The following is a 15705-nucleotide window of genomic DNA, read 5'->3' on the forward strand; positions in this document are numbered from 1 at the left end:
ACACCCAGCACTATCAGTGCAGCCGCCACAGCCAGCACTGCCAGAGCTCACCCACAGCCAGCACTGCCAGTGCCCCCCGCTGCCAGCACAGGATGTGCACCCCCCACCCACACGGCCAGCACTGGCAGTGTTCCCCCCACAGTCAGCATTGCCAACGCTCCCCCACAGACAGCACTGCCAGTGCATCCCTTAGCCAGCACTGCAAGTGCTCCCCTTAGCCAGCATTGCAAGTGCTCCCCACAGCGCCCCAACCCCGCAACCAGCACTGCCAGTGAGACCCAACCCCGCAACCAGCACTGTCAGTGCAGCCAACAAAACCAGGCACTGCCAGTGCCCCCACACCCAGCACTGCCAGTGCAGCCCACAAAGCCAGCACTGCCAGTGGTCCCACACACTGCCGGAATTGCCAGTGATCGCCACCGTTGCCAGCACTGCCAATGCTCCCACACCCAGCCCTACAAGTGCACCCTCCACAGCCAGCACTGCCAGTGCCCCCCTCGCTGCCAGCACTGCCAGTGCTCCCCAACATCCAGCACAGCCAGTGCTCCCACAGCCAGCACCGCCAGTGCTCCACCAACAGCCAGCACTGCCAGTGCCCCCCCCGCACAGCCAGCACTGTCAGTGCTCCCACCACACAGCCAGCACTGTCATTGTTCCCCCCACAGTCAGCACTGCCAGTGCTCCCCACACCCAGCGTGCCAGTGCTCCCAACAGCCAGCGCAGCCAGTGCACCATCACACACAGCACTGCCTGTGCTCCCCGTCATCCAGCACTGCCAGTTCTCCATCCACAGCTTGCACTGCCAGTGTGCCCCCCAAAGCAAGCACTGCCAGTTTTGCACCCACAGCGAGCACTGCAAGCGCTCTCCCCACAGCCAGCAATGCCAGTGCTCCCCACAGCCAACATCGACAGTGCACCCCCCACTGCCAACACTGCCAGTTCCCTCACACCCAGCACTGCCAGTACACCCTACACAGCCAGCACTGCCAGTGCTCGTCCACAAAGCCAGCACTACCAGTGCACCATCCACAGCCAGCACTGCCAGTACTACCCCCACAGCCAGCACTGCGAATGCTCCCAACACCAAGCACTACCAGTGCACCATCACAGCCAGCACTGCCAGTACTACCCCCACAGCCTGCACTGCCAGTGCTCCCCAACATCCAACACCTCTAGTGCTCCCCAAAGCCAGCACTGCCAGTTCCCCCCCCCACATTCAGCACTTCCAGTGCTCTCCCCCGACATAAAGCACTGTCAGTGCTCACCACCACAGCCAGGATTGCCAGTGCTCCCCACTCACCCAGCACTGCCAGTGCTCCACCCCACTCCCACAGCCAGCACTGCCAGTGCCCCCCCGCTGCCAGCACATCAAGTGCAACCCGCACCCCCACGGCCAGCACTGGCAGTGTTCTCCCACAGTCAGCATTTCCCGTGCTCCCCCACATCCAGCACTGCCAGTGCTCCTGCTTAGCCAGCACTGCAAGTGCTCCCCATACAGCCCGTGCTGCCCACAGACAGCACTGCCAGTGCCCCCCACACTGCCTGTGCTCCCCCACACTTCTCAGCCAGCAGTGCCAGTGCCCCCTCCCACTGCCAGCACAGCCAGTGCTCCCCACAGCCAGCACTGCCAGGGCTCTCCACGTCTAGCACTGCCAGTGCCCCCTCACACACGGCACTCCCAGTGCCTCCCCACATGCAGCACTGGCAGTGCACCCACAAAAGCCAGCATTGCCAGTGCTCCCACGCCCATCACTTCCAGTTTTCTCCCAGAGCCAGCACTGTCTGTGCTCCCACCACACCCAGCAATGTCAGTGCTCCCCACAGCCAGCACTGCCCATGTTCGCCACAGAGCCAGCACTACCAGTGCTCCCCCACACCCAGCACTGCCAGTGCTCAACCTACAGCCAGCACTGCCGGTTCTCCCCACTGCAACCAGCACTGCCAGTGTTCCAACAGCCTGCCCTGCCAGTGCGACCCCGACAGGCAGCACTGCCAGTGCTACCCCACAGCCACCGAGCTCTCCCTCACAGCCAGCACTGCCAGTGCTCCCCACCTCCCAAATCCAGAACTACCAGTGTTCCCCCCCACAGCCAGCACTGCCAGTACTCCCCCCACAGCCAGCACTGACAGTATTCCCCTCAGCCAGCACTCCCCCACACAGCCAGCACTGCCAGTGCCCCCACAGCCAGCACTGCCCGTGTTCGCCACACAGCCAGCACTACCAGTGCTCCCCCACACCCAGCACTGCCAGTGCTCAACCTACAGCCAGCACTGCCGGTTCTCCCCACTGCAACCAGCACTGCCAGTGTTCCAACAGCCTGCCCTGCCAGTGCTACCCCCACAGGCAGCACTGCCAGTGCTACCCCACAGCCACCGAGCTCTCCCTCACAGCCAGCACTGCCAGTGCTCCCCACCTCCCAAATCCAGAACTACCAGTGTTCCCCCCCACAGCCAGCACTGCCAGTGCTCCCACAGCCAGCACTGCCAGTACTCCCCCACAGCCAGCACTGACAGCATTCCCCTCAGCCAGCACTCCCAGTGCTCCCCCACACAGCCAGCACTGCCAGTGCACCCCTCAGCCAGCACGGCCAGTGCTCCCCACCCTCCCACAGCCAGCACTGCCAGTGCTCCCACAGCCAGTACTGCCTGTGCTTTCCTCCTTAGCCAGCACTGCCAGTTCTCCTTCCCACACACCACAGCTGATTGGCTGAGAGACTGTCAGTCAGTGGCTGGTGCAGCTGATTGGCTGAGAGGCTGTCAGTCAGCGGCTGCAGCTCCTGATATGCTGAAACGCTGTCAGTCATTTTCATTTCCTCATTAATTTAATAATTGATGTAACCGTATAATTCACCGCGATCTTGATCTGCTCCCTGAACCTGGACTGAGTCACCACATAAATAAATGTGTTCGTGCAGCAATTTAAATCCCGCAGCATAAATCCGACTTGTTGTAAATTATATTGAGGAATGGTGATTATATATAATCCACTCAGTTTCAAATAGAAAAATGTAATAACGTACACGGTCCAGAGGAGGATGAAAGCTCCGGAGATGCTAAAAAGTAAAATCATTGACTTCCTTCTGCTCTCCATCTCTGGGTCAGTGCGATTGTCTCCCTGACTCTGAGCCCTCAGTGCCTTCCGGACCCGACTGGTGAGTAAAATGTGTTTGACTGTCAGAGCGTTGATCAACAGGATTGAGAAGAACGGCATCAATGGATTTAAAATCTTATTAAACCAGTTATATCCAACCCATCCGGCGTCAGTCAAAAATATCCTCTTTGTCAAACAGAACCACTGGACATTGCCGATCAATTCGCTAGGTTCATATATAAAGTACACAGGGATGTTTTTCACACAGAGCAGGAGGCCGCTTGTGGACAGAATCACAGCCGCAGTTTTCCCGGTGCAATATTTAGTTTTCAGTTTCTGGCAGCGAATGGCCACAAATCGATCAAAGGAGAAAGTGAGGGTGAACCAGACAGAACAGTTCCTCGCTGCAGCGATTAGGGCACCCTTAACACTACACACAGGGGTGAGGGACAGGAAATTCCAGGGGAAATAATAATCATTGACCATGTTCAGAATGGGCTGGCAGATAATATAAAGCAGATCCGCCGTTGCCATGGCCACCAGGTAGCGAGTGGTGCAGGTAGAGAGACCACACTTCTCCCGACACAGAATCACAATTCCCAGTATATTAACTGTCAGAGAGAGAAAGGAGAGATGCGGGAAATGAATGGATAATGAATCTCCCTGTCTGAACCAGGACATAATGTCAGCATCAATATAATGGAAAGTGGGTGGGTGGTGTGTTGGGAGAGGAGTGGGCACAGAGATTAACATTGCAGAGAGGGAAGTAGGGAATGTAACTCCAGTGTTAAAGATGGGGAATGGCGGGGTGGGGGGGGGGGGGGGAGAGTGTGAATTGCAGCCCTGTCAGTTTGATGGCAGTGGTCGGAAAATGTTTATAATTCAGAGACCTTTGGGGGAGGTGACATTTCTCATTCTGTCTGATTTACAGGATTCACTCAGGCCGGCCAGGTTTCCCAAACCGGATACAAACATACCAGAGATTGTCATCTCTGCTCAATTATTGGACCACACCCCGGATTGGACCGTCCCCTGGACTGGACGTCTGATGGGGTTGGACCCCACTCCTGGTTTATTTGAATACTCCACGATCAATGGAAAAAATAAAACAAACGCAGGACCTTCCCACTTCATAATCATGGGAGGAATCGAAATATAGAATGTACAGTGAAAAAGGAGGCCATTCGGCCCATCGAGTCTGCACCGCCTCTTGGAAAGAGAAAACCAGTTCAGCCCACCCCATCCCCAAACCCAGTGACCCCATCTAAAATGTTTGGAAACTAAACACAATTTATCTTGGCGAATCAACATAACCTGCTCATCTTGGGACTGTGGGACCCACCGGAGCAGCCGGAGGAAACCCACGCAGACACGGGGGAGAAAGTGCAGACTCCGTACAGACAGTGGCCCAAGCCGGGAATCGAAACTGGGACCTTGGAGCTGTGAATCAACTGTGCCAACCACTGTGCTACCGTACAGCCCAGCCTGTCCAGAATACAGTCTGTCCAGTCTCCAGAACATCCCGAGGGATCACCCCTCCCAGGTTTAGATATTCGTAAAGTACTCGCTCCCAGGAATCCCCCATTGCCATGTCTCGAACATCCAAACATTACTGTTCCCAGGAATCCATGCTCTCTCTGTTTGAAAACAATCCCTGCCAAGCTTTTCTCAGGAACATTCCCGCTCCATCATTGGACATTCTCCAGGATTCACTTGGCCGGAATAGACTCTCTCCAGATTCGTACTCATTGCATTCGACAAAAAAGTAGGAATATTTCAAAACAAGAGCGTTAAGATGGAGGAGAAAGTTCCCAGACTAAAGTTGTTTAAATTAAAGTTACGTCTTGCGTGATGTAACATTCTAACTGGACGATGGGATGTTGCTCCTCCAGCTTTCGTTGGGCTTCACTGCATTCTTGCAGCTGGCCAAGGACAGACATGTGGGCCTGAGAGCAAGGTGCTGAGTGAACATGGCCACAACAGGATGGCTGGGGCCATGCTGTGGGCTGAGTGAAGGTGTTCCACAAAGCAGTCTCCCAGTCTGCGTTTAGTCTCCCCTATGTAGAGGAGGCGGTATTAGCAGCAGTGAATACAGTGGAACAAATTGAAGGCACAGAAGTGAAACGCTGCTTCCCCAGAAAGGAGAGTTTGCTGCTGAGAGCCATGAGGCGGGAGGAGGTAAAGGGACAGTTGTTGCACCGTCTCTGATTGCAGGGGAAGGTGCTGGGGGAAGGGAAAGGGGTGCGGGGTGTGATGGGGAAGTGGACACGGGGGAGGGAGCGGTACCTGAGGAATGCAGAAATTGAGGGGGGTGGTTTGGGAGAGGTGAAGATGTGTTTGGTGGTGACATCATGCTGGAGTTGGCAGAAATGGAGGAGGATTTTCCTTTCAATGGGGAGGCTGATGGTGTGGAAAGGGAGGAGAGGGAGACACTATCTTGTTTCCGAGAGGGAGGGGGATGTGTGAGGATAGAGGTGTGAGAAGTGAATTGAACACGATTGAGAGCCCTGTAAACAAAGGAAGGTGGTGGGGACAGACCGGTTAAGGAAAAGACAGAAATGCCAGACAGGCTATTTTCGAAGACGCCATCATGAGAACAGAGGCGATGGAGGCGGAGAAAGTGGAAGAATGAACATTGAACATCGAACCTTACAGCGCAGTACAGGCCCTTCGGCCCTCGATGTTGCACCGACTTGTGAAACAACTCTAACGCCCATCTACACTACTCCCTTGTCGCCCATATGTCTATCCAATGACCACTTCAGTGCCATTAGTGTTGGCGAGTCCACTACTGTTGCAGGCAGGGCATTCCACGCCCTTACTACTCTCTGAAACAAGAACCTACCTCTGACATCTGTCTTATATCTATCTCCGCTCAATTTAAAGCTATGTCCCCTCGTGCTAGACATCACCATCCGAGGAAAAAGGCTCTCACTGTCCACCCTATCCAATCCTCTGATCATCTTGTATGCCTCAATTAAGTCACCTATTAACCTTCTCGCTAACGAAAACAGCCTCACGTCCCTCAGCCTTTCCTCATAAGATCTTCCCTCCATAACCAGGCAACATTCTTGTAAATCTCCTCTGCACCCTTTCCAATGCTTCCACATCCTTCCTGTAATGCAGCGACCAGAATTGCACGCAATACTCCAAATGCGGCCGCACCGGAGATTTGTACGGCATCAACATGACCTCAAGGCTCCGAAACGCAATCCCTCTACCAATAAAAGCTAACACGCCGTACGCCTTCTTAACAACCCTCTCAACCTGGATGGCAACTTTCAGGGATCTATGTACATGGACACCGAGATCTCTCTGATCATCCACACTGCCAAGATTCTTACCATTAGCCCAGTACTCTGTCTTCCTGTTATTCATTCCAAAATGAATAACCTCACACTTTTCTGCATTAAACTCCATTTGCCACCTCTCAGCCCAGCGCTGCAGCTTATCTATGTCACTCTGTAACTTGTAACAACCTTCCGCAATGTCCACAACTCCACCGACTTTAGTGTCGACTTTAATCAGATGCAATCTTTACAGGAAGCAGGGTATGAGGATCTGTACACAACCCTTGTGTTGGGGAACGGAGGTGAAGAGGGATTGGACTTCCATTGTGAAGATTAGGCGGTTAGGGTCAGGAAAATGGACCTTGTTTATGGCACCAGAGGAATCAGGAATCATAGAATTCCCACAGTGCAGAAGGAGGTCATTCGGCCCATTAAGTCTGTACCAAACCTCTGAAAGAGTACCTCATTAAATCTCACTACCCCGCCTATCTCATTAACCCTTAATGTAACCTACACCTCTTTTTAGACTCGACGGAGTAATTTAGCATGGTCAATCCACCTAACCTGGACTGTGGGAGGCAACCGGAGCACCCGGAGGAAACCCACGCAGACACGGAGAAAAGGTGCAGTCTCGACCCAGACAGTCACCCAAGGTGGGAATTGATCCGGGGACACGGGTGCTGTGAAGCAGCAGTGCAAAGCACTGTGTCACTGTGTCGCCAATGTCTTTGGGAAGGGGCAGAACAGGGTAAAGCGGATGGAATCAAGATCGGAAGAAATGATCTTGGTGGGGCTGGAACAGACCGAAATAACGGGTGTACTGGGACTTTCCTGTTTGTGGATTTTGGGAAGGAGGCAGAAGCGGGAGGTTGATGCAGGATGTGTGGGGTTGCGGGACTATGATGACCGAGGCTGTGGACAGAAGATATCCAGAGTCAATGAGGTCAGTGAAAGTCCTGGAAACAATATCATGATGTTTGGTAGTGTGCTGCTGGTCCAGGCAGAGGTAGCAGGATGGGTCTGAGAGCTGACGGTCAGCCTCTGTGAGGAAGAAGTCAGGACACCAGACAATAATGGCACCACCCTTGTGAGCAGCTTAGATCACCATGTCAGAGTTGGATATTAGAGAGAGGATTGGAGCAAGTTTAGAGTGAGTCAGGATTGTGTTGGTGAGAGGCACAGAGAAATTGAGACGGTCCATGTCGCACTGACAGATCTCAATGAAAAGATCAAGAGCTGAATAGGAGGCCAGAGGGTGGGGTCCAGGTAGAGGGAGATTACTGGAGGCGGATGGATTTCAAAAACACATTTTCATAAAATAGACAGTGAGAAACAGCAGAGACAATATTATCTATTCACTGATCATCTTCAGAATAATTACCAAAGAATTGAAAAGCAGAAGTCGGTCTCTGTTATTCTTGAATTTAGAACAGAATATAATAATATCTTCCAGTCACAATGTCAACAGTTGGAAATATGGAATTAGAAGCATGAGTGAAATGAAATCCAGTAACACAGAGTATACTAAATAGTCGGCACATATTCAAAAGTCAACATTATTCCTGACACATTTCATCCAATTAATTCAATAACTACCAGAAATAATAGATCTGAGTAGTATAATGGATGTTAAAACAATTTGATTTTCTACAGGCCGTCAGTAAGATCCGACAGAACAGACTGATGAGTAATCTCAGAGCCAGTGGAGTTAGGGGACACAGCAGCAGAATGGACACATGCTGGTGACACACACAGAAAACAGGGAGAGGAGTTAAAGGGATTTAGGCTGGTTAGTGGAAGGTGAGAAGTGGTGTTCCACAAGGATCAGCACTGGGATCGCTCTCCTTCACCATTCCCATCAACAGTATGGGATCGGGAAGCAGAATGATAATTACACAATGTACAGACAGAATCAAATTGAGAGTGATAGTGAATACAGAGGAAGAATACAACTAATTACAGGCACAATTACATTCATCATTAATTATGAATTTGCAAAGTGGGTATTTCAATGGGAAATTTATGTTCCGACAGATCAGTGTCCGCTGCTGCATTTTGATCAGAACAATAAGTCCCCCAATCACTCCTTGGAAAACAAGTGTGTGAATGGACTGGAGGGGTTTCTGGGTTCAGGTGAATAAATTCACAAATCGTGCGAAGCAGAAACACAGTTTATAAACACCCATAAAAATTGATCAAACACGTGAGTTCATTTCAGGATGAATAGAAATGAGAAAATATCACAAAACCTATTGGAATACTGCACTGCTGTGGGTTTTATCAAATATTAGAGTGTGGGTGATATCTGTTCCTGTTAGACTATGTCAAAAGAAAACAGAGATAGAGACATTTAACTTCATACAATAAATATAAACATGTTCAAAACACAGCCAAGCTCTTTGTTTTCAGCCTATTCCAAAGTTAAAACACACAGAGAGAACTCCACAGAATAGAGCGACCACTCCCCAATAAAATACATCATTTCAAAACAGAACCAACTAATTTCAGTCCAGTTACTGACCCACACACAATACAACTCCACACGGACAGATAGCCCCAGAGATAGATAGATAATTGGATTAGATACTCCACTCTGGTGACATGCCCACATTCAGTACAATCCCACACTGACCGATACTTCCAGTAATCCTTGTTCGCTGCTGTCAGATATTTCAATCTGATTAGTGATCCACCCTCAGCGTGATTTCATTTTTACTCCCATTAAACCTTCCTTCAGAGCGATTGCCTTCACTGAGATCCAATCTGACATTATACAAGATTCCACTCAATATAATAACTTCACCGTTCAGAGATCCAGTGAGTTACAAACAGGTATATTGTTAGTTGATGAAATGGATTCAAACCATAGACATTATTAACGAGATTTGAATTAAGTGAATTATATCGTTGACCAGGTGTCTATATAACAGTGAGCTCGAGATCAGGATCAGATTTTCAGTCACAGTTTAAAATCAGAGAGCCGCTCACACACAGATTTACACAACTTCAATGGTGACAGACACTTACCAGGAACACCAACAATAGCCAGGATTGGGTAGAATACTTTCTCAACCATATCAATTGGATCATGCATTTTCACTGTGAAGTGATGTGTCCCTTCCTCCGATTGGCAATCTCTCTGTCTGAAACTCTGAGGTTATATATTCCACAAGCTTTTAATTAATGCCCTGTGGAACCACCTCAGGGATATTGAGGTTGTGACATCGTTCAACTTATTTTTCAAGATGTGAACAAACAGATTCCGATATTTGGTTCAGTGAAATAAAATATTATTTTTGTGAGTGAGTGACCTCTTGCCAAACACAGGACTGTGTTGGTCACATTGTTCAGCTAACATTAACAGAAAGGATGCTGTCCACTCAGACACCATCAGTCCCATCTCTACATCTCAGATTGTTTCAGTGATAGCCCTCACTCCACTGTGAACATTCAGAGATCCAGTTCCAATTGTCAGTGTGTTTCTCTGGGTGGTTCCACTGCACTCTGGGGTGTAGCTGCCTCTGTAACTGTGACCATTCAGTGATTCACTTCCAATTGTCAGTGTGTTTCTCTGTGTGGTTAAACTGAACTCTGGGGTCTAGCTGCCTCTGTAACTGTGACCATTCAGTGATTCAGTTCCAATTGCCAGTGTGTTTATCTGGGTGGCGCCACTGCACACTGGGGTGTCGGTGCCTCTGTAACTGTGACCATTCAGTGATTCAGTTCCAATTGTCAATGTGTTTCTCTGGGTGGTTCCACTGCACTCTGGGGTGCAGCTGCCTCTGTAACTGTGACCATTCAGTGATTCAGTTCCAATTGTCAGTGTGTTTCTCTGGGTGGTTCCACTGCACTCTGTGGTGCAGCTGCCTCTGTAACTGTGACCATTCAGTGATTCAGTTCCAATTGTCAGTGTGTTTCTCTGGGTGGTTCCACTGCACTCTGGGCTGTAGCTGCCTCTGTAAATGTGACCATTCAGTGATTCAGTTCCAATTGTCAGTATGTTTCTCTGGGTGGGTCCACTGAACTCTGGTGTGTAGCTGCCTCTGTAACTGTGACCATTCAGTGATTCAGTTCCAATTGTCAGTGTGTTTCTCTGCGTGGGTCCACTGCTCTCTGGGGTGTAGCTGCCTCTATAACTGTGACCATTCAGTGATTCGGTTCCAATTGTCAGTGTGTTTCTCTGGGTGGATCCTCTGCACTCTGGGATGTAGTTGCCTCTGCAACTGTGACCGTTCACTGATTCAGTTCCAATTGTCAGTGTGTTTCTCTGGGTGGTCCCGCTGCACTCTGGGGTGTAGGTGTCTCTGTAACTGTGACCGTTCAGTGATTAGGTTCCAATTGTCAGTGTGTTTCTCTGTGTGGTACCACTGCGCTCTGGGATGTAGCTGCCTCTGCAACTCTGACCATTCAGTGATTCAGTTCCAATTGTAAGTTTGTTTCTCTGCGTGGGTCCACTGCACTCTGCGGTGTAGCTGCCTCTGTAACTCTGACCATTCAGTGATTCAGTTCCAAATGTCAGTGTGTTTCTCTGGGTGGTTCCACTGAACTCTTGGCTGTAGCTGCCTCTGTAACTGTGACCATTCAGTGATTCAGTTCCAATTGTCAGTGTGTTTCTCTAGGTGGTTCTGACGGATGTGACATAAAATAGTTACTTTAGAGATATTAGTTACTGTAATGTAGAGATAGGCCAATCTCATTCTGGTGATTTCACAGACAAAGGATTTCAGACCGCATGGCAAAGCAAGGAGGAGGTGTGTCCACCAAAGGAGGGGAAAAGGATGCTGGGTAATAAGGGGCCAGAGGAAGGGATGAGAAGTGAGCCAATCAGAATGTATGATCAGGTCAGGAGGGGTATAGAATGACCTATGGGAATCGTGTATGTGAAACTTGATACCATTTGAATTTATTTGCAGAAATCCCTTTGTCTCTTTGTTCATTCGCTTTCCGGGGTGTAGGAGACGAGATGTGCCTTATGCCTCTGTGAAATGAATCAGGCGTGCAAGCCAAATAAGATAACTAATGCTGTACCTGCAAATCCATCTCGACTTTTATTGAGGCCAGACTGACGGGTAAAGAAATTTGATTTGTCATTTGGTGTCGGAAACCCGGGATTTCTCAAGACGGTTCTGACTGACCGCGAAATCAGAATGAGACTGATTATGAACAGGGAGAGTGGGAAGAAGGGGCCCACAACGTATAGCTGGAAAATGACTGCGCATTGCTATTTCCCCTCTTCTTATCGTCTGATTAGTCTGGTCACTCGCGGTTGGTATGGAAAGATCGTCTCGACTAAATCAAAAGTCAGTCTGGGGATTAGAAAATTAAACTGATGGGATATCATAATTGATAGTTCAGTTTTGGGTTAATTGTGTTGCTGATGAACTGATGTGACTTTAGCAGATGAAGGATCAGTTAAATAAGTGTTTTTAAATCTGAAGATGGTTCAACTCCATGTGTGAGTTCTGATTGGCTTGGGCTAGGTTATGGGTTGATGCGACATCTAAAACAGATGGTTCAACTCCATGTGTGAGTTCTGATTCGGCTTGGGTTAGGTTATGGGTTGATGTGACATCTAAAACAGATGTTTCAACTCCATGTGTGAGTTCTGATTCGGCTTGGGTTAGGTTATGGGTTGATGCGACATCTAAAACAGATAATTCAATTCCATGTGTGAGTGTTTTAAATCTATAGTTGATTAAGCTAAAATTGTACCCTTGGACTGTAGTGGCGAAAAACGCATTCTGAGGACTAGTTGAGATTATGGGGAATTGCTTGGATAAATTTCAAAACAAAGAACATCCATAGAACTGGATGCTGCATGTTAGTTAAAGCAGAAGTCTCTCAAAGGGTTAACAGCAGCAGCCAAAGTTAAAGACGACAGACAGTGCTTCTCACTCAGGCCTTTAGATAACAGCAGCAGCCTGTAGTGTAATCGGACACCTTTCCTTTGAGTCAGTGAACTCCAGCAAAGTTACGTTTTGAATTAATTAAAGGAAACCAGTGGTTTCTCCACCTCTTTGATAAAAGTTATTATTTTCGAAAGCAATTGATTGAAATTGCCAGAATCTTCAGTTTTACTGACTTGAAATAATATTTATCTTATTTTATTTGTGAATTAATAGAAACTTAAAGAAACTAACTGACACCATTTTAAAAAGTGTAAATCTGGAGATTACAGTTGATTTTGCTCCGGTATACATCACCGCAGCTAACTGCTCCCTCATTGATAGCAGCCAACATTTTTGAGAATATAATGTTAAAAGAAAAATTGTTAAGATAAAGAATTAATTAAGTTGTAAATGTTATACAAGTTTGTGTTAAGCAAATCGTAAATTTAGTTCTGAGTTGAGGTCAGAGCTAAGCTTGCAAGTTGCAGTAATTCAATTTGAATTTTCAAACATTTTAAGTTTTAAAAGAACACTGTTAGAACCTTTTCAATCATTTTGCCAAGGAGCAAAAATTGCCATTGGTTATAAATAAGCAAATAAAAAAATATATATAATTTTAAAAAAAGGAAGAGCCAAAGTATGAAAGCTAAAGAGTGAATTAGATTATGGAGACAATATTGTCAAGAGGAAAGAGATAAGATCATGTTATCAAGTTGGCAGGACAATGCCCTTAAAATGGGAATTCCAATTAGTGAACAGGGTAACCAAAAAATATTACAGGTCTTGAAAAAGGAATGTGCATTCAAAAAAAAAAAACCGCGCAAGTAAAGACAGGAAAGGCTCGGGTCAAACAAAAGATGGGCTACGTAGTTCAATGGCTGGCCTTGAACTGACAGAAAATGATCAATTCGATAATTTGAAAATGTCAGCAAAGGATTTCGACTGCACCATCTTCATGATCAGTAGGGGAAGAGGAGCTCTGTTCCACAAGCCCAGTTAGCTCTTGGACCCGATCTCGGACAGCGAGAGAAGGGCTTGATCCTAACCAGAAACAATTAAGCATACCACCTAAATCCCTTCAGACCAAGGGGAAACCGCAAATTTCGAGAACAAAGGGAGATGCCAGGGATGATTCTGAAGAGAAAGAACTCCCTCTCGTCACAGGGAGGGACGTCGAAGTCTTGGAAGAACCAGAGGAAATAGCTAGAGTGGCTCCTGGTGAGACTCGGAGACAGTTGCCGCTTAGGAAGATAACAAACCTTGACGCAGTGACTGCCGGGGCCCAGCCCACGATAGACGTTTATTTCCCATGGACACCCAGTGAGATGATGGCTATTATGGCTACAATCCCAGATAGAAAAGAATCTCCTGCTGCTTTCGTGGAATCCCTGAGAACTACCATCACAATTTATCAAGTTGATTCTAGGGACCTCTGGGCCCTAGTCCAGCAGGGTTTAACCCCAGCAGAGTACCATCTTAATCACTTGAATTATACTAGCCACGCCACAATTCAGCAAGTTCATGCGTTAGACAACAAGAGAGGAACACAAATTCTGAATGCGTTGAATAGCACATTTCAAAAACCCATAAATATTTCTGCTATCTTAGACTTTAAACCTAAGAAGATTGAAGAGCCAGACGAATTTCTGGAACGTTTTAATGAAATCTACCATGGGCAGTCAGGCGACTTGCCATATCGAAATGGTCAGAATTCCCCTCAATATTGTGCTATGTTAATGCATTGCCTACCACCTTCTGTGGCTACTGCTGTGAAATGTAATAACGTGACTTGGACAGAGAACGACCCTTCCCAGATGGCAAGGGCAGTCAGATTAAGGTTAAGACTGCGTATGTAATGAAAAAGGATGATCTGCGACCCCAACAATCGGCAGAAATGGTAGTTTACCAGCAGGAGCCCCAATATTGTGACCTTGGGTGGGGGGGGGGGGGGTGGATCAGCGAGGGGGAGGATATCAAACCCACCCAAAGGGCCCCTCAGCTCCTTTTTATGGCCCACCGTATGCACCAACAGCTTTACAACCGCCGCCCCCTCTGAGGGGCCATTGGTCTACTGGGAGAAGAGGACGGGGCAGATATAGAGGGAGCAATGAATGTTTTAATTGCGGCCGTGCAGATCACTGGCAACAGGAATGCCCCTTCAAAAGACAGGCAGCAGAAGGAGGTTATCCGACCCAAAGGAGGGGGTACCCACCAAGGGGAGGACAGACGAGATACACTGACTTCTCCCAGGCAAACCCTTTCCCAACACAGGATTGACTAGCTAATTTAGTCATAAGGACTCTCCAATCGGACAGGGAACCTATTATCTCTCTGCAGATAGGAGATTAACATCACTCATTTGTAATCGACACTGGAGCAGCCATGTCTTCTGTGCAATCAGAACTTCGACTACCACTATCCGACCACACGCAGCAATTGTCGGGGTTCCAAGGACAGGTGTGTGAGTATCCTATTTCTGAACCTGTGACAGTCACTTACGAGAATAAGTCTGCAGATCATCAGTTTGTAGTGACTACTGGATTGGACTGAAATTTGTTGGCCCGAGATTTACTGTGTATCTTCCAGCTACAGCTAGAGTACGGAGACGAAGGGGTAACGGTCCAATCATGGAGGATGAGACAACAGTGCTATATTTGTATCACCCCCCAGTGGTGGACGTTAAACATTGATCATTCACTGCATCACGTTACCCTGGCCTATGACAGAGCCGGACAAAACAGGGAGTTGGAGGCCAAATACCGGCCATTAATTGGGACCAAATGGGCAGTCAAGGTTACAGCCACAGTCACGGTAAAGAAGGTACAGCCGATTTTGTTACAATACCACCACATTTATGGCCACAGTCAGCTTCGGTAAGCCCTCATATTACACGTCAGGTCCACGACCAGTACCATGCCAGGGATCTGGGGCAAATGGTAAGGAGGGCAGTGGATCATTCGGATCCAACAGAGTACGCGTTCCAAGTCATGCCGGACGGCACTGCCATAAAATATTTTGAGGTCCCTGAAACAATTAATACTCGACTGCAGCATCACTGGGGACATGATGTTTTGGAATATGTCAATCCACAGATCTGGGCGGAATACCCATCACAAGTGGGAAAGACAAATGTTACACCTATTAAGGTAACGATGAAGGATCATGTAAAGCTACCTTCCATTCGGCAATACCCCCTGAAATCCCAAGCTGCCCCGTCTATAGACAAATTTATCCGAGAGCTGTTGCAACTGGGTATTTTGGTCCCTTGCCAATCAGAATGTATCACCCCCATACTTGCCGTGCCTAAACTAGCCAAACCAGACCAGTACCGATTAGTACAGGATTTACGTTCAATCAATGCCATCGCATAGCCGTTACATGCTCTCACCCTCCAACAGGATATTACGGTGTATAGCTCCCACTCGGTCATCGCACT

The sequence above is a fragment of the Scyliorhinus torazame genome, chromosome 20 (assembly GCF_047496885.1).
Source record: "Scyliorhinus torazame isolate Kashiwa2021f chromosome 20, sScyTor2.1, whole genome shotgun sequence".
Lineage (NCBI taxonomy): Eukaryota > Metazoa > Chordata > Chondrichthyes > Carcharhiniformes > Scyliorhinidae > Scyliorhinus > Scyliorhinus torazame.